Source organism: Pan troglodytes, chromosome 8 (genome assembly GCF_028858775.2).
Source record: "Pan troglodytes isolate AG18354 chromosome 8, NHGRI_mPanTro3-v2.0_pri, whole genome shotgun sequence".
Lineage (NCBI taxonomy): Eukaryota > Metazoa > Chordata > Mammalia > Primates > Hominidae > Pan > Pan troglodytes.
In genome coordinates, this window is record NC_072406.2 from 137,006,119 (window position 1) to 137,029,628 (window position 23,510).

The 23,510-nt window shown below is 43.7% G+C and overlaps 1 protein-coding gene across 4 annotated transcripts in view; it reads left to right on the forward strand.

Moving 5' to 3' along the window:
- The first annotated feature begins 4,360 nt into the window (after positions 1-4,360).
- The window catches only part of ZRANB1 (zinc finger RANBP2-type containing 1), a 72,708-nt gene continuing 53,558 nt past the window's right edge, over positions 4,361-23,510 (forward strand). For 2 of the 4 annotated variants that reach the window (XM_009459459.5, XM_009459460.5), the window contains exon 1: positions 4,361-4,752. The gene's annotated coding sequence lies outside the window, so the exon portion shown is untranslated. The remainder of the gene's footprint in view (positions 4,753-23,510) is intronic. The other 2 variants (XM_063781200.1, XM_054659961.2) reach the window with 1 other exon arrangement.

A 23,510-nucleotide genomic window follows, 5' to 3' on the forward strand; every position in this document is an offset into this window, starting at 1 on the left:
AGCCAGGACAACAGGTGTGAGCCACTGAGCCTGGCAGGTTAAAAATTATTTTTTGTAGCAATGGGGTCTCATTATGTTGCCCAGTTTGGTCTTGAATTCCTGGCCTCAAGCGATCTTCCACCTTGGCCTTCCCAAGTGCTAGAATTACAGGCATGAGCCACTGCTCCTGGCCCACTCTCTGACTTTTGATTCTTTCTTCTGCCTCAGAGTTAGTCACTGGCAAATTCTGAACATTGCACGGTCTCCCATTTCACTCTTGGCCCTCCTTTCCATTCCCACAGCTACTTTGGTTTTAGGTCCTTGTCTCTTCTCTGCCCCTGTTTCTACTTCTGCCCTCATTTGTCTCACAGACATTCCAGGTAAAAGTGGGTAGCTCCAATACTGGCACCTTCCTGCTCAAAACCTCTTTATGGCTTTCTACTGTTAATGGAACTACAGATCCACAATTTTGCATGCAAAACTTTCACAAAAATGCAATATGGATTTATGAACTCTACAGTTAGTTTGGGAAAAACTGAAACGAAAGCCAGAACAAACTATCAACAAAACTATACTGTCTCTACCCTTTACTACAAAGGTGTTTTTTTTTTTTTTTGAGATAGGGTCCTGCTCTGTTGTCCAGGGTGTAGTGCAGTAGTGCCATCATGGCTCACTGCAGCCTGGACCTCCCAGGCTCAAGCAATTCTCCTGCCTTGGCCTCCCAAAGTACTAGGATTAGAGGCATGAGCCACTGCACCCAGCCTAATATAAGGTTTCTAAGAAAAGGAAATTAAAAACCCCAAAAAGACAGTGGATACTTTTTCCAAATGAAATATTTCTCAGAGTCCAGATAAACATAAGTAGAATGTCAGTTCGGTAGGTGTGCCAAACAGCCACAGTTCTGTAACTGTGACAATGCCATCTGCTGTATTTATTGATGATATCTTTTTAATTCAAATATAGTGGAACATTTGACTGTGGAATCAAGAGTTCTGTGTTCTGCTGGGCATGGTGGTATGTGCCTGTAATCCTAGTATTTTGGGAGGCAGAGGCAGGAGGATCGTTTGAATCCAGCAGTTCAAGATAAGCCTGGGCAACAAAGACTTTGTCTCTACTAAAAATTTAAAAATTAGCCAGGTATGGTGGTGCATGCCTGTAGTCCTAGCTACTGGGAAAGCCAAGGTGGGAGGATCACTTGAGCCCAGGAGTTTGAGGCTGCAGTGTGCTATGACTGCACTCCAGCCTGGGTAACAGAGTGAGATCTTGTTTTCACAAAAATAAAAAAATAAAAGAAATAAAGAGTTATGTGTTCCTGTTCGAATTGCAGAGTTAATTGGTCTAGCTCTTGTTAAGTCACTTAACATCTTTAGGCATTAATTTCCATATCTGCAATCTTTTGGGGTTTGAGGACTGTTTTGTCAGTAGTTCTCAATACTGGCTGCACGTTTCAGGTACCTGGGGAGTGGGTTTAAAACACATCCACAGGCCGGGCGCGGTGGCTCATGCCTGTAATCCCAGCACTTTGGGAGGCCGAGGCGGGTGGATCATGAGGTCAGGAGATCAAGACCATCCTGGCTAATATGGTGAAACCCCGTCTCTACTAAAAAATACAAAAAAAAATTAGCCGGGCATGGTGGCGGGCGCCTGTAGTCCCAGCTACTCAGGAGGCTGAGGCAGGAGAATGGCGTGAACCCGGGAGGTAGAGGTTGCAGTGAGCCAGGTTCGTGCTACTGCACTCCAGCCTGGGTGACGGAACGAGACTCTGTCTCAAAAAAAAAAAAAAAAAATAAATAAAAATAAAAAATAAATCAAACAAAACATATCCATGCCCAGGCCCCCCTCTTAGGGATTGTTTCCATAGGACATCTGTCTATCTCTCTCTCTCTCTTTCTCTCTATATTTTTTTGTTTGTTTGTTTGTTTGTTTTTTTAGGCAGAGTCTCACTCTGTTGCCTAGGCTGGAGTGCAATGGCACGGTCTCGGCTCACTGCAACCTCTGCCTCCTGGGTTCAAATGATTCTCGTGCCTCAGCCTCCCGCGTAGCTGGGGTTAAAGGCACGTGCCACCATGTCCGGCCAGGCTGGTCTCAAACTCCCGACGACCTCAGGTGATCTGCCTGCCTCGGCCTCCCAAACTGTTGGGATAATAGGCGTGAGCCACCGCGCCCGACCTATAATTACAGGTCTTTCTTTCTTTTTTTTTTTTTGAGACGGAGTTTTGCTCTTGTTGCTCAGGCTGGAGTGCAATGACACAATCTCAGCTCACTGCAACCTCCGCCTCCGGAGTTCAAGAGGTTCTCCTGCCTCAGTCTCCCAACTAGCTGGGACTACAGGCATGCACCACGACGACCGGCTAATTTTTTGTATTTAGTAGAGATGGGGTTTCACCATGTTGGTCAGGCTGGTCTCAAACTCCTGACTTCAGGTGATCCACCCACCTCGGCCTTCCAAATTGCTGGGATTACAAGGGTGAGCCACCGTGCCTGGCCATAATTACGGTTATTTCTGTCTTACTCTTTTCTCTATGCTGTAGTTTCCTCACTAAGATGTGTCTTACCTTTGTAGGCTTCTTATTCATTGATACGTGATATTCACTATTTACTCAACTGAGGAAGGACATAATAAACTTTATCCCAGTGATATCCCATTTCCTTCCCAAAATAAACTACAACTCAAGCGAAACAAAAACACCTAATTCTGTGATTCCTGTTAGTTTGTAACTGAGAGGCTCTGCAGTCTGAATTCAGGAAGGGGAAGCTGGAGGAATTCAGGAGCTCTTAAAGAAAATATTTTCAAAGTTGAAATGTTGGCCTAACTATTGTTCTTAACATGGTAACATGGTGTTTGATCTGATCTACAATTGTGTTCATTATACGTTAATTATATATATAGCTCATATATATAAATATATGAGAATGTATGTTAAGTTTTGCAGGCAAAAGACTTGCAATTTAAACTCAATTTATTGAATAAGTAATGTTGCTCTGGGCAGACGAGGATTGTCGAAAATCTCTACACTATAGGAATGGCTATGAGAATAAAATATGCCAGCGAAATATGTTGTTGGAGAGGGGAATCTATAAGATACAGCATCATTGTTTGCTGGCCATAGTGAAGCTAAACACACATTCTTGACCATATTTATGCAAAGAGAAAGCCAGAACACCATGAATAGTTTTACTAAATGAAGTCCCATTCAAATTTTAAAAATCTGATTAAACTCTGAATAATGGTCCTCCTGTTGAACCTGAGGTATCCAACTGCTAAATGCCCTTTGGCAGTAGTATAGGTTTTCTCTAATAGATAACTTTTAAATTTACAGCTTTTAAAGAGTTGCTGTCTTTTATGATCTTTCAAATTCTTTCTTCTCCTCACAAAATTTTAAGCATGAAAACTACAAGGTAAAGTCCCACTGGGAAAAAACAAAGCTCTCCAGCTAGAAAAATTTCCCATACTCATGGGGTTTTAACAAATGGCTGGCTTATTCTGGCTATTTGGTTATTTTTATAGTACAAAAAGAAAGAAATACACATTCTGTTTAGAACTTGGTTCCAGGTGATTCTCCTAAGCAGTATTTTTTTCCATAGCTGTAATTTATCCCCGGCCTGAAGATAGGTAAGGCTTATTTACAGAAATAAGTCTTATTAGGAAAGGCTTATTTCTAATCTACAGAAAAGGCAGCCATAAGAAGGTCGGATTTTCCCAAGACTAGAGCCAGGGAGTCCTGGAGGAGAGCAAGAGGCAAGCTCTCCATGACTTTTCATCGCGTGTCCATCTACGTACGCACACATGTACCATGCATAAAGCAAAGAGAAATATACACATACATCCATATACATGGATAGCCCCAGCAAAGGCAGGGGTAAAAATCGGACACTGCAAAACATAAATTTAAAAAATCAAACCATCACAAAGCGCCTAGAGCTTTATCTTCCCTGGTGTTTTACGAAGAGCTTCAAAGTCCCTTAGAAAAAGTAAAGCAGCATCTAGGTTATAGGTAGATCACTTAGGATACGTGAGACCTGGGGGTTAACTTAAAACTCTGGCGCATCTGTCGCAGAGAAGAGGCAAAGCGCGCGTCCAGACACCGCCGAGGACGCCCTCCAGGCCGCCGTCAGCCGGCGCCCCCGAGCGCCACGCACCCCGCGGCAGTCCAGCACCCTCAAGACCGCAGTCGGCCGCGGAAAGGAACGGGAACGGGGCCGACGCACGGGGCCGACGCGCGCCGCCGACTCACAATCGGGGCCGCGCGCCGCCTGACGTCACCCTGTTTCGACCCGCCCCCTGAGCCCGGAAAGAGGCGGTCGCTCATTGGCTGCGCCGGCGGCGGCCTCGGGGCCAATGACAGGGCGGCGAGCGGCGGGGTCCGGCCTTGACGTTGTGCCGCTCGCCGCGGGGTTTATTTGGCTCCGGGTCCCTCGGCCGCCGCCATTAGGGGTCCGCAGCGCCCGCGGCCGCCTCCCACATCTCACTGCCCCCGCCCCCCGGGGCTCCCCAGCCTCCGCGCCTCCTCTCCGCTCCTCTCCCCCGGCCTCCGGCAGCCGGGAGCCGCGCGCGGACCCTCGGAGACCATGTCCTGACTGAGGGGAGAGGGCGGAGGCGGCAGCAGCGGGGCGGGCGGCGGCGCGAAGGGAGGCGGAGAGGGGCCGGGCTCGACTCGTAGCCGCGGGCTGCGCGGGGAGTCGCCGCTGCCGCCGCCGCCGCCGCCGCCGCCAAGCGCCCGTCGGACGGGGAGGAGGAGCAGGAGCTGGAGGAGGAGCCGCCGCCGCCGCCAGGTAACCGGGCCCCGGGGGGCGCCCCACCGCGGCCTGCCGGGCCCCTCGCTCCCAGGCGGCGCCCAGGTTGCCGGGCCTCACGGGCTGTCCGCCCGCCCGGCGCCCCAGGGGCGACCGCGTCGCAGGCGCGGGGAGGGCAGGGGCCCGGGCCGCCGCTGTCGGCGCTTCCATCTTGGGCGCTCCGGTTGCGGGGACGGCCCGGGGGCTGTGGGAGGGCGGGTCCGCCCAGCTTGTTTACCGACCGCCGGCCGCCCGTGGCTGGACGCGGTGCCGGTCCCACCGCCGCTCTTCCGCCAGATTTCCCCACAACTTCTTTTCCTGCCGGAGACGGATCGGCGAGTGGGGTTTCGCTCCCACTCCGCAATAGGCCGTAAACACTTGGGTCCATCGCCACAAGTTGGTCCTGGTGTCTCCAAACTTGTATTTCAGTCCCTCGGCCGCTTGCTTTCCACCTCCTGCGGTGGCCTCCAGTTGCCATTTGTAGGAAAATAAAGGTGGGGGACGACGAGGCGGGTGGGGAGGAGGAGCTGGAGCTAGTGGAAAGATTCGTCTACCCCTCCTGCTCGCAGTAACGAGTGTTCAATGCAAGGATCTGTTTTTTCTCTGCTATGGTTTGGTGCGGGTCATTTCACAGGCAAAAGAACTGTAGTGAATGCTGGCATTAAGCGCAAGGGACAGGCAGTTTAGGTTAAGCCTGGAAGTTTGAACCGGCCCATTATCTTTGAGATACACTGGTGTTTTGAAACTCTCTTGCTGAGGATTTTGTGTTTCAGTCAGTTGATTACCCTTTTCTGTAACTCCGTAGACTATCGATTTAAGCGCCGCCCCATCTTACCAGTATTTTGGTTTCACCGTGTTTATGATGATGTTAATCTAATGTGCAAAAATACCGTTTTAGGAACACAATTGGAGATAATTTTTTTTGTTTTTGAGACGGAGTTTCGCCCTGGTTACCGAGGCTGGAGTGCAGTGGCGCTGTCTCGGCTCACCGCAACCTCCGCCTCCCAGATTCAAGCGATTCTCCTGCTTCTGCCTCCCGAGTAGTTGGGACTACAGGCATGCGCCACCACGCCCGGCTAATTTTGTATTTTTAGTAGAGATGGGGTTTCTCCATGTTGGTCAGGCTGGTCTCGAACCCCTGACCTCAGGTGATCTGCCCGCCTCGGCCTCCCAAAGTCCTGGATTATAGGCATGTGCCACCGCGCTTGGCCTGAGAGAAATCTTTAACTCTGGGACCTATTATATAATGAGTTATTTCTTTACCTGTGTGTTTTAGTTAACTTCTTTTATCACTTGTGCAGCATCCAGCAGTACCCCTGTTTTGGTCAAACATGGATGACTCAGTGTACAAACCATAAGCCAGGGGAAACCATAAGGAATTTTGATCTTGGCTTGTGCCAAGGCTCTTGGGAAAGTCATCTGAACTATGGGAGAAATAAAGCTGGATCTTGTCTCCTTGTTATTATTTTGAATTAAATGAGGTAATTCTAAAAAAATTTAGAATCCTATTGACTTTTGGCTCTAAAGATAGGCAGTCTCTTTATACTAAAATTTCATAACATTGTTTTTATTGGGCTGTTGGGGGTTTACGAGATAGTAGGACAGTAATGACATTTTGCTCTTTTGAGGAGGATGTTATCTGAGTGTCATGAGGGATTTTATTTCTGTTGCTGTTTCAATACCTTTTATTAATGCCTCAGAGCATTGGGACACCCATTTATTTACTCTTGAAATGTGCTTGGGTGTGATGAACTCATTCATGGTAATATATTTTAAGCTCATGGCCTTGATCCATGTCTGTACACTGACAGGGGTTATGGCATGTCACTTTTAAAGTCTGAGGATTAACATAGTTTTGGAACTCATCTAGTTGTACAATATATGAGGCAAATTGCTTCATATGTGTAATTGATACAGTGAGAGCTTGTCCATGTGCTTTATAATAAATGTAAACTTTAAATGTGAATTACAAAAGTAGTCCACTGGCCGGGCCCGTGGCTCATGCCTGTAATCCCAGCACTTTGGGAGGTTGAGGCGGGCGGATCGCCTGAGGTCAGTAGTTCGAGACCAGCCTGGCCAACATGGTGAAACCCCCGTCTCTACTAAAAATATAAGAAAATTTGCTGGGTATGGTGGCGTGTGCCTGTAATCCCAGCTACTCGGGAGGCTGAGGCAAGAGAATCTCTTGAACGCCGGAGGAGGAGGTTGCTGCGAGCCGAGATCCAGCCACTGCACTCCAGCCTGGGCAACGGAGCGGGACTGCATTTCAAAACAAAACAAAAGTAGACCACTATTAATTTGGTTCAGGTTTTTTTTTTTTCCTCCTCCTCCTTTTTTTTTTTTTTTTTTGAGATGTAGTCTTCTCTCTGTCACCCAGGCTGAAGTGCAGTGGCGCGATTTCCGCTCACTGCAAGCTCCGCCTTCCGAGTTCACGCCATTCTCCTGCCTCATCCTCCCGAGTAGCTGGGACTACAGGCACCTGTCACCACGCCCGGCTAATTTTTTGTATTTTTAGTGGAGATGGAGTTTCACCGTGTTAGCCAGGATGGTCTCGATCTCCTGACCTTGTGATCCACCCGCCTCGGCCTCCCAAAGTGCTGGGATTACAGGCGTGAGCCACCGCGTCCGGCCCCCCCCCCCCTTTTTTTTTTTTTTGAGACCTTGTCTCATTACTGTGTTGCCTAGGCTGGAGTGCCGTGGCATGATCTCGGTTCACTACAACCTCCGCCTCCCGGGTTCAAGCGATTCTTCTGCCTCAGTCTCTCGAGTAGCTGCTGGGATTACAGGCGCGTGCCACCACGCCTGGCTAATTTTTGTATTTTTAGTAGAGACAGGGTTTCACCATGTTGGCTAGGCTGGTCTCAAACTCCTGACCTCAGATGATCATCTGCCTGCCTCGGCCTCCCAGAGGCTGGGATTACAGGCGTGAGCCACCGCACTCGGCCGGATTTGGTTCAGTTTTATTATTTGGGCATTGCTGCTTGCCTCTTCCTTCCCAATAATAATCTCTTGTGTCTGGGCTTTCAATACTTATCCTCTCATTGATTTGGTATTCGATTTGGAATATTTGTGCTCCACTTATGCTTTGGGTAAATACTTGCACATTTGAACACTCTTACCTCCTCACATCACAACATAAAGACTTAGAGAAAACTCCTTTATACAGGCAAAATAAAGTTCAAGCTTCTTGGTGTGGTATTCAAGTTTCTCTGTAGTCTGGAACTGATCCATTCTTCAGTCCTAACTCTAATTTACTTGTGAATCCCTAACTCTAGCCACACTAACTTGCTTGTTGTTCCTATGAAGTCTCTCCTCTTGGCCTTTCTTTATGCCATTCTTTCTGTTTGAAATCCTCTTCTGCTTGTATTCATGGAGACAATGTTCTGGGCCAAGAGAGGTCCTGTCTCTAGAGAAGCCTTTTTTGACTACTTTAACCCAAGGGATCTATTCAGTCTTCTCTTGCGTGAGACTTTCTTTTCTTAGAATATGCTAGCCTTGATTTCAGTTTATCTTTTTATGTTTCTATTTTGCTTCCCAACTAGTTTTTTAAGACTTCTGCCAAATGGGTATAACTCTATACCCTGTATCTATCTATGGAGACCATATATTCAGCACTGAAAATATGAATACATGGTCTGACAAAGTATTTTTGGTTATAGAGGTATTCTAGGATATGCAGTTTGTACTGTAGTAAGTATTGGTGTTTCTGGGACTTTATGGTTTATGAGACAAATACTTGAAACTATGGCTGTCTCTTTAAAAATTTGGTTGGTATGTTTATATCTATTATCAGCATACTTCTTTGCCCTGTAGAGGATGTTCAGCATTTTGATAGTGTTTGTGTCATATTATTAAAATAAAAATTAAATATTATGTTTCTCTGGTTTACTTCAGATTTGTGTCTGGGGCAGTTACTTGGGTCTTGGATGCTAAGTTTGGTCATTCCATATCGTATGGAGGTAACATTTAGCATCATGGGAAGGAGAAAATAATCTGTAGCCTCAGTTTGTATTTTTAACCTCAGATGTTGGCAGCCTGTGTCACTGATGATAAGGCAGATGAGACAGGAGAATATGTGATTCACTACTGCTACCTGTCAACCGTCTTGAATGAAAAATAAGCTGGTCCACAGAATTTTTGTATACCAAGGATAACACATGTAATTATGTAGTACATAGGTGAATGCTGATGCATTTGGAAAATAGGTGTGTGTGTTTCTCTTGTATTGGATGAGTAGGAGGTATGGTATTTTATGGGTACACAGTCTCTTGGCACTAAACCATCTTGACTTACCTACTACATCTATGTGGAAACCTGTCCTCTTTCTCCAGTTCAATAAAATATTTTTCCCCTTGAAATTCATTTTTAGAAAGTATATAAAAACTCTTTTTTTTCAAGTGTCAGAAACCTTTTAGCATCATTGAAGTTAAAATGACTGTCCATAAACTTTTCAGAAATAGTAGGCATTTTAGGCTACTAGATTTGTAAAAGGTATTTTCATAGAATTATACCAGTGATTTCACTACCTGAAAAATCTGGATCCGTAAGCATTCTTTGCTTTTTGGAAGGGTGGTATTTTGGTTAATTCCATGAAGTTTTTGACAGGAGCCATAAGTTTGAATTTTAAAATGGGGGTTGGCCAGGTAAATTGAATATAAAATTGATATTTTTTCTGCTGCCTAGTGAATTAAATTAAAAAAAATTTTTTTTGACACAGGGTCTTGCTGTGTCTCCCAGGCCAGAGTGCAGTGCTGATCATGACTCAACAAACTGTCCTCCCACCTTAGCCTCCCAAGTAGCTGGAACTATAGGTGTGTACCATTGTGCCTGGCTTTTTAAAAAAATTTTTTGTAGAGACAAGATCTCTCTATATTGCCCCCAGGCTGGTCTTGAATTCCTGGGCTCAACCAATCCTCTTGCCTTGGCCTCCCAAAGTGCTGGGATTATTGGCATGAACCCCTGAGACCAAATTATATATATATATATGTAAAATATATGTATATGTAAAATATATGTATATGTAAAATATATATGTAAAATATATATATGTAAAATATATATATGTAAAAAAAATATATATATATATATTTTAATAGGGTCTCACTCTGTTGCCCAGGAGGCTGGAGTGTATGGCATGATCACAACTCACTGCAACCTTGACTTCCCAGGCTCAAGCTATCCTCTCACTTCAGCCTCCCCAGTAGCTGAGACTACAGATGCGTGCCACCACACCTGGCTATTTTTTTTTTTTTTTTTTTTAAGATGGAGTCTCTCCCTGTCGCCCAGGCTGGAGTACAATTGCACGATCTCAGCTCACTGCAGCCTCCACCACCCGGCTTGAAGTGATTCTCCTGCCTCAGCCTTCTGAGTAGCTGAGATTACAGGCACGTGCCGCCATGCCCAGCTCATTTTTTTGTATCTTTTAGTAGAGACGGGGTGTCACCGTGTTGGCCCGGCTGGTCTCGAACTGACCTCGTGATCTGCCCGCCTCTGCCTCCCAAAGTGCTGGGATTACAGGCGTGAGCCACTGTGCCCAGCCTTGCCTGGCTAATTTTTGTATTCAGCCGTGGTAAGCCACTGCGCCTGGCCCTAAATTTTTTAGTAATGAAAAAAATAAACTACTACCCAGGCGTGGTGGCATGTGGCTGTAGTCCCAGCTACGTGGGAGGCTCAGGTGGGAGGATCGCTTGATCCCAGGAATTCGAGTCCAGCCTGGGTGTATTAGTTTGTTTTCACATTGCTATAAAGAACTACCAGCTGGGCGCAGTGGCTCACTCCTGTGATCCCAGCACATTAGGAGGCCTAGGCGGGTAGATCACAAGGTCAGGAGTTCAAGAACATCCTGGCCAACATGGTGAAACCTCGTCTCTACTAAAAACACAAAAATTGGCTGGGCATGGTGGTGCACGCCTGTAGTCTCAGTTACTCGGGAGGCTGAGGCAGGAGAATTGCTTGAACCCAGGAGGCAGAGGTTGCAGAGAGCCGAGCTACACTCCAGCCTGGGCGACAGAGCGAGACTCTGTCTCAAAAACAAACAAACAAAAAAAAAACAAACTAGCTGAGGCCAGGTGCTGTGGCTCATACCTGTAATCCCAGCACTTTGGGAGGCCAAGGCAGGTGGATCACGAGATCAGGAGTTCGAGACCAACCTGACCAACATGGTGAAACCGTGTCTCTACTAAAAATTCAAAAAAATTAGCTGGGCGTGGTGGTGCGCACCTGTAATCCCAGCACTTTGGGAGGCCAAGGCAGGTGGATCATGAGATCAGGAGTTCGAGACCAACCTGGCCAACATGGTGAAACCGTGTCTCTACTAAAAATTCAAAAAAATTAGCTGGGCGTGGTGGTGCGCACCTGTAATCCCAGCTACTCGGGAGGTTGAGGCAGGAGAATCTTGAACCCAGGAGGTGGAGGTTGCAGTGAGCCGAGATTGTGCCACTGCGCTCCAGCCTGCCTCGGAAGAAAAGAAAAAGAACTACCTGAGATTGGTAATTTATAAAGAAAAGGGGTTTAACTGACTCACAGTTTCTCATGACTGGGGAGGCTTCATGAAACTTATGGTAGAAGGCGAAGAGAATAAAAGCACCTTCACAAGGCAGGAGAGAGAGAGTGAGCAGGGGAAGTGCCACGCTTTTAAACTATCAGATCTCCTGAGAACTCACTCAGTATCTCAAGAACAGCATAGGGGAAATCGCCCCCATGATCTGGTCACTTCCCACCGGGTCCCTCCCTCGACACATGGGGATTACAGTTGGCAATGAGATTTGGGTGGGGACACAGAGCCAAACCATATAACTGGGCAAAGTAGCAAGACCCTATCTCTTACCAAAAAAAAAGAATTTTTGTTATTTTTATTGTTCATATATTGAGGGCAAACTGTCCCTCTCACTCCTGAACTCACACACCACAGTTTTCGTTTTTCATCCTTTGTCAAGTCAATTTTTAATGTGGGTGGTCTCTTTTTTTTTTGAGATGGGGTCTTGGTACGTTACTCAGGCTGGTGTCAAACTCCTGAGTTCAAGTGATCTGCCCGCCTTGGCCTCCCAAAGTGCTGGGACTGCAGGCTTGATGAGCCTCCGCACCTGGCCATAATGTGGGTGGTTTTAATTCATATAAATAAAAAATATTTGAATGCATGATATTAATTGGAATCAGTTGCAAATCTTTCCAGTTTTTTCTAAAAAAAAAAAAAAAAGCAGCTTCATTGAGGTGTATTTCATATACCATAAAATTCACCCCTTTAAAGTATACAATTCAGTAGTTTTTAGTATAGTTAACAGAGTTGTACAGCCATTACCAACCACTATATAATCCTGGAACATTTTCATGACCCCAAAAAGAAACTCTGTACTCATTAAGGAGTCATTTCCCCCTTGCCTCAGCTCCTGGCAACCACTAATCTACTTTGTCTCTCTAGATTTGCCTATTCTGGATATGTCATAAATGGAATTGTACAATATATGACCGTTTATGTGGCTTTTTTCACTTATAATGCTTTCAAGGTTTATGTTGTGGCATGTGTCAGTACTTCATTCCTTTTTGTGGCTGGCTAATATTCCATTGTATAAACAGCATTTTGTTTATCCATTCATTGATTGATGGGCATTTGGATTTTTTCCACTTTTTGGCTATTATACTGCTGTGAACATTTGTGTACAAGTTTTTGTTCAGATGTAAGTTTTTAGTTCTCTTGGGTATATACCTACAGATGGAATTGCTGGGTCATATGCTAATTATGTTTAACCTTTGAGGAACTTTCTGCCTGTTTTCCAAAGGGGTTGCATCATTTTACTTTTTTTTTTTTTTTTTTTGAGACAGCGTCTCACTTTGTCTGCCCAGGCTGGAGTGCAGTGGCGTGATCTCGGCTCACTGCAACCTCTGCCTCCCGGGTTCAGGCGATTCTCATGTCTCAGCTTCCTGAGTAGCTGGGACTACAGGCACGCACCACCATGCCTGCTAATTTTTCTATTTTTTTAGTAGAGACGAGGTTTCATTATGTTGACCAGGCTGGTCTCGAACTCCTGACCTCAAGTGATCCACCCGCCTCGGCCTCCCAAAATGCTGGGATTACAGGCGTGAGCCACTGCTCCCTGCCCATTTTACATTTCTGCCAGCAATATATGTTCCGTTTCTCTACATCCTAATCAACACTTGTTATTGTCTGTTTTTTTTTTAAATTGTCATTCTAGTGGAATGGCATCTCCTAGTTTTTATTTGCATTTCCCTAATGACTAATGATGAGCATCTTTTCATGTGCTTCTTGGCCATTTGCATATCTTGTTTAGAGAGGTGTTTATTTCAGTGTTTTGCCCATTTTTCATTTGGGTTGTCTTTTTGTTGGTGATTTTTTGCAAGAGTTCTTTATGTATTCTGGATACAATTCCCTTCCTATATTTGCAAATACTTTCTTCTGTCTGTGGGTTGTGTTTTCACCTTCTTTATGGTGTTCTTTGAAGCACAAAAGTTTTTAATTTGATGAAGTCTAGTTACCTATGTTTTCTTTTGTCACTTGTGCTTTTGCCTAACCCAGGGTCATGACAATTTATGTTTTCTTCTAAGAGTTTCTTAGTTTTAGCTCTCAAATATAGGTCTCTGATCATTTTGAGTTGAGCTTTGTATATAATTTGAGGCAGAGGTCCAACTCAGTTTTTTTGCATGTGGCTGTCTAGTTATCCCTGCATCATTTGTTGAAACACTCTTAGTTTTAGCAGTGCACAGTCACGCGTTGCTTAAATGTTCTGAGCAATGCATTGTTAGGTGATTTTGTCGTTGTGCGAACATCATAGAGTCTACTTAGACAAAACCTAGATAGTATAGCCTACTGCACAGTAGGCCATGGCTTATAGCCTGTTGTTCCTAGGCCATAAACGCTGTATAGCATGTTACTGTATTGAATACTGTGATGTTTTTCTAACACAAAGATAAGTATTCATGAGTGTAAACATAAACATAGAAAAAGCACAGTAGAAATATGGTGTAAAAGATAAAAAATGGTACACCTATATAGGGGAATGGAGCTTGCAACACTGGAAGTTGCTCTGGGTAAGTCAGTGAGTGAGTGATGAATGAATGTCGAGGACATTACTATACACCACTGTAGACTTCATAGACAGTGAACACTTTGGCTACACTAAATTTATTTTAAAAATTTTCTTCAAAAATAATCTTAGCTTATTGTAACTTTTTAACTTTATAAATTTTTAATTTTTAAAAAAACTTTAGACTTTTGTAGTAACACTTAAAACACAAACACATTGTATAGCTGCACAAAAAATATTTTGGTTCTTTAGATCCTTACCTTATAAGCTTTTTTTGCCAAAAACTAGGACACACGTTAGCTTAGGCCTACACAGGGTCAGGATCATCAGTATCACTGTCTTCCACCTGTACATCTTGTCCCACTGAAAGGTCTTCGGGGGCAATAACATGCGTAGAGCTATCATCTGTGATAACAATGCCTTCTAGAATACCTCCTGAAGGACCTGCCTAGGGCTTCTTTACAGTAGACTTTTTTTTTTTTTAAAGTAAGTAGGAGTAACATTGTAAAATGACAATAAAAAGTATAGTAAACAAACTGGTAACATACTTATTATCATGATCAGATATTACGTACTGTATATAATTTTACATGCTACACATAGCTAGACTGCCAGCACAGTAGGTTTGTTTACACTAGCATCACTACAAACATGTGAGTAATGAATGTGTTGTGCCATGACATTATGATGGCTTTGACATCACAAGGCAAATTTTTCAGCTTTGTTATATAATCTTATGGGGACCACTGTCACATATACAGTCTGTCTTTGATTGACACATGGTTATGCAGGCTATCACTGTAATTCTCTTTTTTTCTTTTTTTGAGACGGAGTCTCGCTGTCACCCAGGCTGGAGTGCAGTGACGTGATTTCGGCTCACTGCAGGCTCCGCCCCCTGGGGTTCACGCCATCCTCTTGCCTCAGCCTCCTGAGTAGCTGGGACTACAGGCGCCCGCCACCTCGCCCGGCTAATTTTTTGTATTTTTAGTGGAGACGGGGTTTCACCGTGTTAGCCAGAATGGTCTCGATCTCCTGATCTCGTGATCCGCCCGCCTCGGCCTCCCAAAGTGCTGGGATTACAGGCGTGAGCCACCGCGCCCAGCCCTGTAATTCTCAACTGTAAGTTGATTTATTGCAAGGCAGGATTCCCTGGATATATGAAGAAATTATCCCTATTCTGCAGCAGAAGGAAAGAATCTCTCTTAGTGTTGCACAGTAAAAGTTGAAACAATACACTCGTGAGTGGAATTCTGAAGACATCACTTCTGTGATTTTTAAACCACTTCTAAATCCTTTCCTCTTTTGTTTGTGGTGGGTAATTAACTTCACTTTTTGGTATTTAATGGAGCTAAAGTTTATTTTTAAACGGGAACTAGTTCAGTTTTCCGAACTAACTAAACTTTTTGTGGAATACTATCTTTTGATACCAGCAGAATATTAGGTTTCTTTTTATTAACTAAATGATTAATAAGCAATGGTTACATGCAGATACTGTTTAGGGACATAATGAGTTTTTCACAGTTGAGTGTTAGAAACAAATCATAATTCAGTAAACTAAGAACTATTTTAGAAGTTTGTTTTGAAGTGGTAAAGAAGGGATTAAAGGCCTGGCGCGGTGGGTCATTCCTGTAATCCCAGCACTTTGGGAGGCTGAGGCGGGCAGATCACTTGAGGCCAGGAGTTGGAGACCAGCCTGGCCAACGTGGCGAAACCCCATGTCTACCAAAAACACAAAAATTAGCTGGGCATGGTGGCACATGCCCATAATCCCAGCTTCTTGGGAGGCTGAGGCATGAGAATTGCTTGAACCTGGGAGATGGAGGTTGCAGTGAGCTGAGATCGCATCACTGCACTATAGCCTGGGCGATAGAGCAAGACTGTCTGAAAAAAAGAAAAAATAAATAAAAGGACTAAGTTTATTCAGTAACATGAGATTGGGGTTGGTAAGGATGGGCTTTACCGAGGCGGGAACATTTAAGCTGGTCCTTGAAGGAGTACCACCAGATTTCTAGGTATATAAAACTGGGTAAGAAGGGGAATAGGAGTAGGCATGGAGACATGCCTACTGTTAGGAGTGAAGGCATGGAGACATGAAAATTATATGTCATCTTTAGGGACTAGCAGAGGCTACGGTCTTGCCCGAAGCATGCGGATGAGGTTGGAAAGGCACTCTTAGCACTTGATCCTCACCTTCCCCTGGGGCTGGGAATTAGAAGGGAGGAGTGATCTCCTTAAGTGTGGATCATCTTTACAGATGTGAAGAGCCATTACCCACCCCTCCCCAACTGTGCAACTGTGAGTGTGTATTGGGAAGATATGTCAGGGATATTTGTGGTATATATTAGAAGTGTTGAAGGCATTGTTTTTATAGAAATTATTTTAGTACATTTTTTTTTTTATTATTGGGCACCTACTATGTGATTTGAAGTTGCTTAGGATTTTCTAAAAGATTACATAAAATACTGTTGAAAAGATGATTGCATACAAAACATATAATCTGTTCATTGTTAAACGTATACTAAATGTTGGGATACATCTGTGAACAAGACAAAGTCTTTGCTAATTGTGTTCTATTTACGCTCTAGTGTGGAGAGACAAATGAAGAAAGAAATGTCAGATAGTGATAAGTGCTGTGCAGAAAATTAAAGTAGGGTGATGTGATGGAGAATGCCTGAGTGGTCAGAGAAAATCTTTCTGAAGAGGTGACATTTAAACTGATATCTCAATGACAAGAATGACGTGGAAAATCTGGGGAAATAACATTCTAGGCAGAGGAGATTTCTAATACAAAGCACCTAAAGGGAGAATCATCTTGACTTGTAAAAGGAACAGAAAGTCACTTTATGTAAAAATTTGTAAGTAAGGCTGGGGAGTTTTAATTTTATTCTGTGTAAGGATGGTGGATAGAGTGGAAGTGCTAGATCACTTAGTCTCTGCAGTAATCCAAGTGACAAATAATGGTGGCTTGGAATAGGGGTATAGCAGGGGAGTCTGGAATGAAGCAAACTTTTGGAGACTTGTTTAGGAGGTAGTATCAGTGATAGCTAGCTAGTCTGTTTTGTAGCCTGATAATCTTGGACAATGTGTTTATAATCATGGAAGGTTGTGGTGCATTAGCAAGAGGGTACTGGAGTCAGAACTGGGGTTCACTTCCTAGCCTTGTGACCCTGGACGAGATGTTTCACCTCTCCTGAAGGCACAGATTCTTTTTTTTTTTGTAACGGAGTCTCACTCTGTTGCCCAGGCTGGAGTGCAGTGGTGAGATCTCGGCTCACTGCAACCTCCGTCTCCAGTATTCAAGCAATTCTCCTGACTCAGCCTCCTGAGTAGCTGGGATTACAGGTGCGCACCACCACACCTGGCTAATTTTTTTTTGTCTTTTTAGTAGAGACGGGGTTTCACCATGTTGGTCAGGTTGGTCTCGATCTCCTGACCTCGTGATCTGCCCACCTCTGCCTCCCAAAGTGCTGGGATTACAGGTGTGAGCCACCGCGCCCGGCCAACACAGATTCTTATTCATAAAAATGGAGGCTGGGCGCCGTGGCTCATGCCTGTAATCCCAGCACTTTGGGAGGCCGAGGCGGGTGGATCATGAGGTCAGGAGTTCGAGACCAGCCTGGCCAACATAGTGAAACCCTGTCTCTATCAAAAATACAAAAATTAGCTGGGTGTGGTGGCACACGCCTGTAGTCCCAGCTACTTAGGAGGCTGAGGCAGGAGAATCACTTGAACCTGGGAGGCAGAGGTTGCAGTGAGGTGAGATCTGCCATCGCACTCCAGCCTGGGCAACAGAGCGAGACTCTGTCTCAAAAAAAAAAAAAAAGGAGATATGGGGTACTTTAAGAGGGAAGGTACCTGAGGATTCAATGAAGTTAGTGTTCTTTACCTAAAGCTCCGTACAAAACTTAAGTTGATGTTACATCAAGCTGGCGAGTGTTAGTGTTGTTAATTATAGGACTTGGGTTTTGAAGTGATCAGTTTTAGCCCTCCACTTAAAGATAGGTAAGCCATTATGGTCCCCATTTTTTCAGATGAGAGGCTTGGGTTCTAAGGATTTGGCTAGTATTTCAGATGTAAGAGAGGGAGAGGGACTCAAACTCACATTTTGAAAGTGCAGTACATTTCCTTCCTTCCTTTCCTTCTGTCTTTCTTTCTTTCATGGATTCTCACTCTGTCGCCCAGGCTGGAGTGCAGTGGTGCAACCTTGGCTCACTGCAGCCTCCTCCTCCTGGGTTCAAGCAATTCTCCTGCCTCAGCCTCCCGAGTAGCTGGGATTATAGGTACCCACCACCATATCCAGCTAATTTTTGTATTTTTAGTAGAGACGGCGTTTCACCATGTTGGCCAGGCTGGTCTCAAACTGCTAACCTTAGGTGATCTGCCTGCCTTGGCCTCCCAAAGTGCTGGGATTACAGGCATGAGCCACGGTACCTGACCTGGTACATTTTCATATATGTGAGAGAACTAGGTATAAATATCAAGGGATGAAAGTGGTTTTTCCATAGTAAAGTACATTTCTATGCTTTAGTGAAAGATAATAAATTATTAAAGGGAAATATTATAGGATATTCTTGACGTATATATTTGGAAGAGTAGCTGAGAAGATACTTAAAAGATTAATCATGGCTATGTGCAGTGGCTCATGCCTGTAAACCCAGCACTTTGGAAGGCTGAGTCGAGAAGATTGAGGCCTGGAGTTCGAGATTAGCCTGGACAATGTATGAGACCTTGTCTCTAATAAAAATTTAAAAAATAGCTTGGTGTAATGGTGTGCGCCTGTAGTCCCAGCTACTCTGGAGGCTGAGGTGGGAGGATCACTTGAGTCTGGGAGGTTGAGGTTGCAGTGAGCCATGATCATGCTGCTCTAGCTTAGGCCACAGAGTAAGACCCTCTCTGTTAAAAACCAAAAATCAGTTAGTCATGAAGGGCTTTTTATGCCCTCTTAAGGATATAAATGTATTTTTTGGAGACAAGATTTTGCTTTTTCTCTTGGCTGTAGTGCAGTGGTGTGATCATAGTTCACTGCAGCATTGACCTTCTGGGCTCAAGTGATCCTCTCACCTCAGCCTAGCTGGGACTACAGGCGTGTGCCACCATACTGGGCTAACTTTATAACAATTTTTTGTAGAGATGGAGTCTCACTATGTTGCCCAGGCTGATCTTGAACTCCTAGGCCTCCCAGGGTGCTAGGATTACAGCAGTGGTTCCTACTGCTCCAGCCCTGTGTCATTTTAAATACTCTCCGTTATTATTATTTTTTGAGACAGAGTCTTGCTCTGTTGCCCAGGCTGGAGTGCAGTAGTGTGGTCTCGGCTCACTGCAGCCTCTGCCTCCTAGGTTCAAGTGATTCTCCTGCCTCAGCCTCCCCAGTAGCTGGGATTACAGGCGCCCACCACGACTCCCGGCTAACTTTTGTATTTTTGGTAGAGACAAGGTTTCACCATGTTGACCAGGCTGGTCTTGAGCTCCTGATCTCAGGTGATCTGCCCACCTCAGCCTCCCAAAATGCTGGGATTACAGGCGTGAGCCACTGCGCCTGGCCTAAAAATACTTTATTTTTTAGAGCGGTGTTAAGTTCACAACAGAATTGAGCAGAAAATACAGAGAGTTCCCATACACCTGCTGCCCCCATGTTTCCCCCACTGTCTACATCCTTCGGCAGAGTGGTATATTTGTTAACAATTAATGAACCAACATGGACACATAATCACCCAAAGTACATAATTTACAGTAGGATTCACTCTGTAGATTCTATGGGCTTTGACAAATTTATACTGAAAAGTATCTATCATAATAGCACACAGTGATTTCACTGCTCTAAAACTCCTCTGTGTGCTCTTCCTATTCATCCCTTCCCTCTAACTCTTGCAATCCCCTGATCTTTTTACTGTCTTCATGTTTTGCCTTTTCTAGAATGTCATATAGTTGGAATCATACATTATGTAACTGTTTCAGGTTGTCTGTCACTTAGTAGTATGCATTTAAGGTTCATCCATGTCTTTCTGTAGCTTTATAGCCCATTTGTTTTTAGAGCTGTATAATATTCCATTGTCTGGATGTACCACAGTTTATCCATTCACCCACTGAAGGACATCTTGGTTCTTTCCAACTTTTTGCAATTAGAAAAAAATTCCCACACTATACGGGTGTAAAGATTTTTGTTTTTTTTTTTTTTTTTTTGAGATGGAGTCTCACTCTGTTGCCCAGGCTGGAGTGCAGTGGCGCATTCTTGGCTCACTGCAACCTCCGCCTCCTGGGTTCAAGTGATTCTTGTGCTTCAGCCTCCCAAGTAGCTGGAACTACAGGTACCCGCCACCGCACCTGGCTAGTTTTTTTATAATTTTAGTAGAGATGGGGTTTTACAATGTTGGCCAGGCTGGTCTTGAACTCCTGACCTCAAGTAATCCACCCACCTCGGCCTCCCAGAGTGCTGGGATTACAGGTATGATTTTGAATTCCCACCAGCAATGAATGAGAGTTCCTGTTGCTCCACATTCTTGACAGCATTTGTTAGTGTCAGTGTTTTGGATTTTAGCCATTCTAGTAAGTATGTGGTGGTATCTAATTGTTTTAATTTGTAATTACCTAATGATGTATGGTGTATTTTTGTATTTTTAGTAGAGACAGGGTTTCACCATGTTGGCCAGGCTGGTCTTGAACTCCTGACCTCAAGTGATCCACCCACCTTGGCCTCCCAAAGTGCTGGGATTATAGGCGCGAGCCACCCCCCTGCATTTGAAAAGATGTTCAACATCTTTTCATATGCTTATTTACCACCTATATATATTCTTCGGTGAGGTGTCTGTTCAGATCTTTTGCCCATTTTTCAGTTAAGTGGTTTTCTTACTGAGTTTTAAGAGTTCTTCGTATATTTTGGATAATAGTCACTTATCTTTTGCAAATTTTTTTTCTGGTTTTTGGTATTCTCATTCTCTTGACAGTGTCTTTCACAGAGCAGAAGTTTTAAATAATCAGTGAAGTCCAGCTGAATCAGTTTACTTTCTTTCTTTCTTTTTTTTTTTTGAGATGGAATTTTGCTCTTGTTGCCCAGGCTGGAGAGCAATGGTGCGATCTCGGCTCACTGCAACGTCCACCTCCCAGGTTCAAGCGATTCTCCTGCCTCAGCCTCCTGAGTAGCTGGGGTTACACGTGCGCGCCACCACGCCCAGCTAATTTTTTCGTATTTTTAATAGAGACAGGCTTTCACCATGTTGGTCAGGCTGGTTTCAAACTCCTGACCTCGTGATCCACCTGCCTCAGCCTCCCAAAGTGCTGGGTTTACAGGCATGAGCCACCGCGCCTGGCTGACAGAAATTAAATTCTGAATGAAGTAGCATGTTCATAGTTCTTGCAAAAGTTGTTTTATTATTATTTAAATGCTGGATTGCTGTGTATTTTTGGAGTTAATTGTTCCATTTCCATACATGTTTAAGAAAACTGTGGTCTTTCATCCAATTAGATTGCAGGTTCTCTGAGCACAGGGACAGTGTTTTGTCTAGTTATATCTCTCCATATTTCTGAGTGCATGGTAAACCTTTGGTAAATGTTGTCATAGGTTGTTACATTAGTTTTCTTTGGGATTGTGATTTAAGGTACATGATTGACCTGGGATGTCTCAAACTGTGTAAAGGAACTATGCTCTAAGATAGGTTCTACTGAAGCTCAAGACATACCTGTATTACACCCGCTCACTTTCTTGTTACGATTGAGGAACTGAAGTGTTCAGATAGAGTAAGTATGTAAAGAGCTAGAAATCCTCCTGAGATGACAAGATGAACAGAAAGAGCATTAATATTGTTTCATGCTAGATTTGACACAATGTAAGTTAACTTTTTGTCTTTAAGATCTTCTTTCATTCTAGTCAGTGGATTGCTAATTGTCTAGTGGTTTAAAAGAAAACAAGACCATTAGAGTTGTGACTTTTATGACAGTTTTTTCTAATGTATCCTTGACAGATTAAAATGTAACATTTAAATTTGTTACATTTTGAAGATTTAGGTTTGGTTGGAATGAAGTTAGTTGTAGTTGTAGAGGGTAATCACCTCAGTTAATTAAGGCATAGTGCTGATAAGGCCAAGGTCACCCTGGCAGGTGTTATTTAATTTTACCTTGTCCAACTTATCCACAAATTCCTGGGAAGTGTACAGTGTGTTTAGTTCAGATCTACTCATTTGATACAGATGCCATAGATAATAGTGACCTCTTTTTATAGGAATGCCGGCTCATTTTTGAGATCTAATTATTGATTATTTACATACAATTTCACACTAATTTAGGACTTTTAGAAGATACTTAATGATTGCAAAAGTTTTGTACTTGTGTCATTGTCATAGCAAGATTTGAATAGTTAACCAGCTTATGGGTTGCCACAGTGCTCTGGATGGTAGACTTTCAGAGCAGTGACGAAAGGAACAAACATTTATTGAACAATTTTGCGGCTTTTAGTAGTCTAATCCCTTTAATTTGTGGATGGGAAAACTGAGGCTCAGAAATAGGAAATTCTGATTACGAATTGAGTTTTGGACATGTTAAGTGTGAGAAACTTGTTAAACCTTCAAATTGAGATGTCAGGTGGGCAACTGGTTTTACAAATCTTGAGTTAGGGGAGAGATCCAACTTGGAGATACAAATTTTTAAATTATCATGAAGTAGATGATATTTAAAGCTCAGGGATTGTCTAAGATCCCAAAGTAGTTAGAGGTTAGAGAGAAGAGGACCAAAGCTTGGGGCACTTGGCTCTTTAATTCAGAAAGATAAGGAAGCCGACAAAGAAGTTTGAGGAAGAAAAGCTACTGAGATTGGAGGAAAACCAGGAGAATGTCTTGGAAGCCATGTGAGAACAGTATGTTTAATTGTGGATTATAGAACCAGAGAGCTTCAGACTAAGCCATTTAACAAATAATTTAGTGATTGTTGTATTTTGCCTAAGAGTTCTTTTTATTTCAAATGCCGAAGTTGCAGAGGCAAAAGTGTTTAATAATTTCGTGGATTCAATTACATGTTACATATTTTTTAATGGGGCTAGAATGTGAAGGTGCTGAAGTCATGGCTTGCTGTGTAATATTCTAGCTATTTGCTGATGTAGTTGTATACTTAAGTATGGACCTAACTGGTGTGTTATGAAATGAGAGAAAAACATGTAATAGGTTTTGCTCAGTTTATAATCTGGTCAAGGATATAGGAAGACATAACGAGTGTATCAAACATGAATCTTAGTCCAAAAACTCAGATAGAAAGAAGGTACCACATTTGCTTTCTTTAAATTAACTTGATTTGAATTCTACTTCTTTGGCAAGAAATTCAACCTCAGTCATCCTTGGGGCCCCCTCTCCTCATGTTATTGGAAGGCCTGGTGTCATATGGTTCAGATTTTGCCTGCATTGGTTATGGTATTGTCTTCCATTGCCTTCCACAAGGTTCCATCAGGTTCTGTGGCTCTGCCACCAACTGTGGGCCCTAGTGCCTGTGGCTTGACACCTAGTTTATATCTAGCAGACACTTTTTACTGAGGTCTTGCTGCCTGTTCAGTTGCTGCCATGGAGTTGATTCCATCCTCTCTAGAATTTCTTCTGAGATTGCTCACAAGGTCTACTCCTTTCTTTCATCAAGTCATTCAACATGGCCTCTTCTTGGGTTTTACTAAACACGAGGTGCTGGTCTACCTTCCGTGCCACTGGAATCTTTGAACAAAGGTTTTTGAAAGCCTGGCTGTTTGACTGG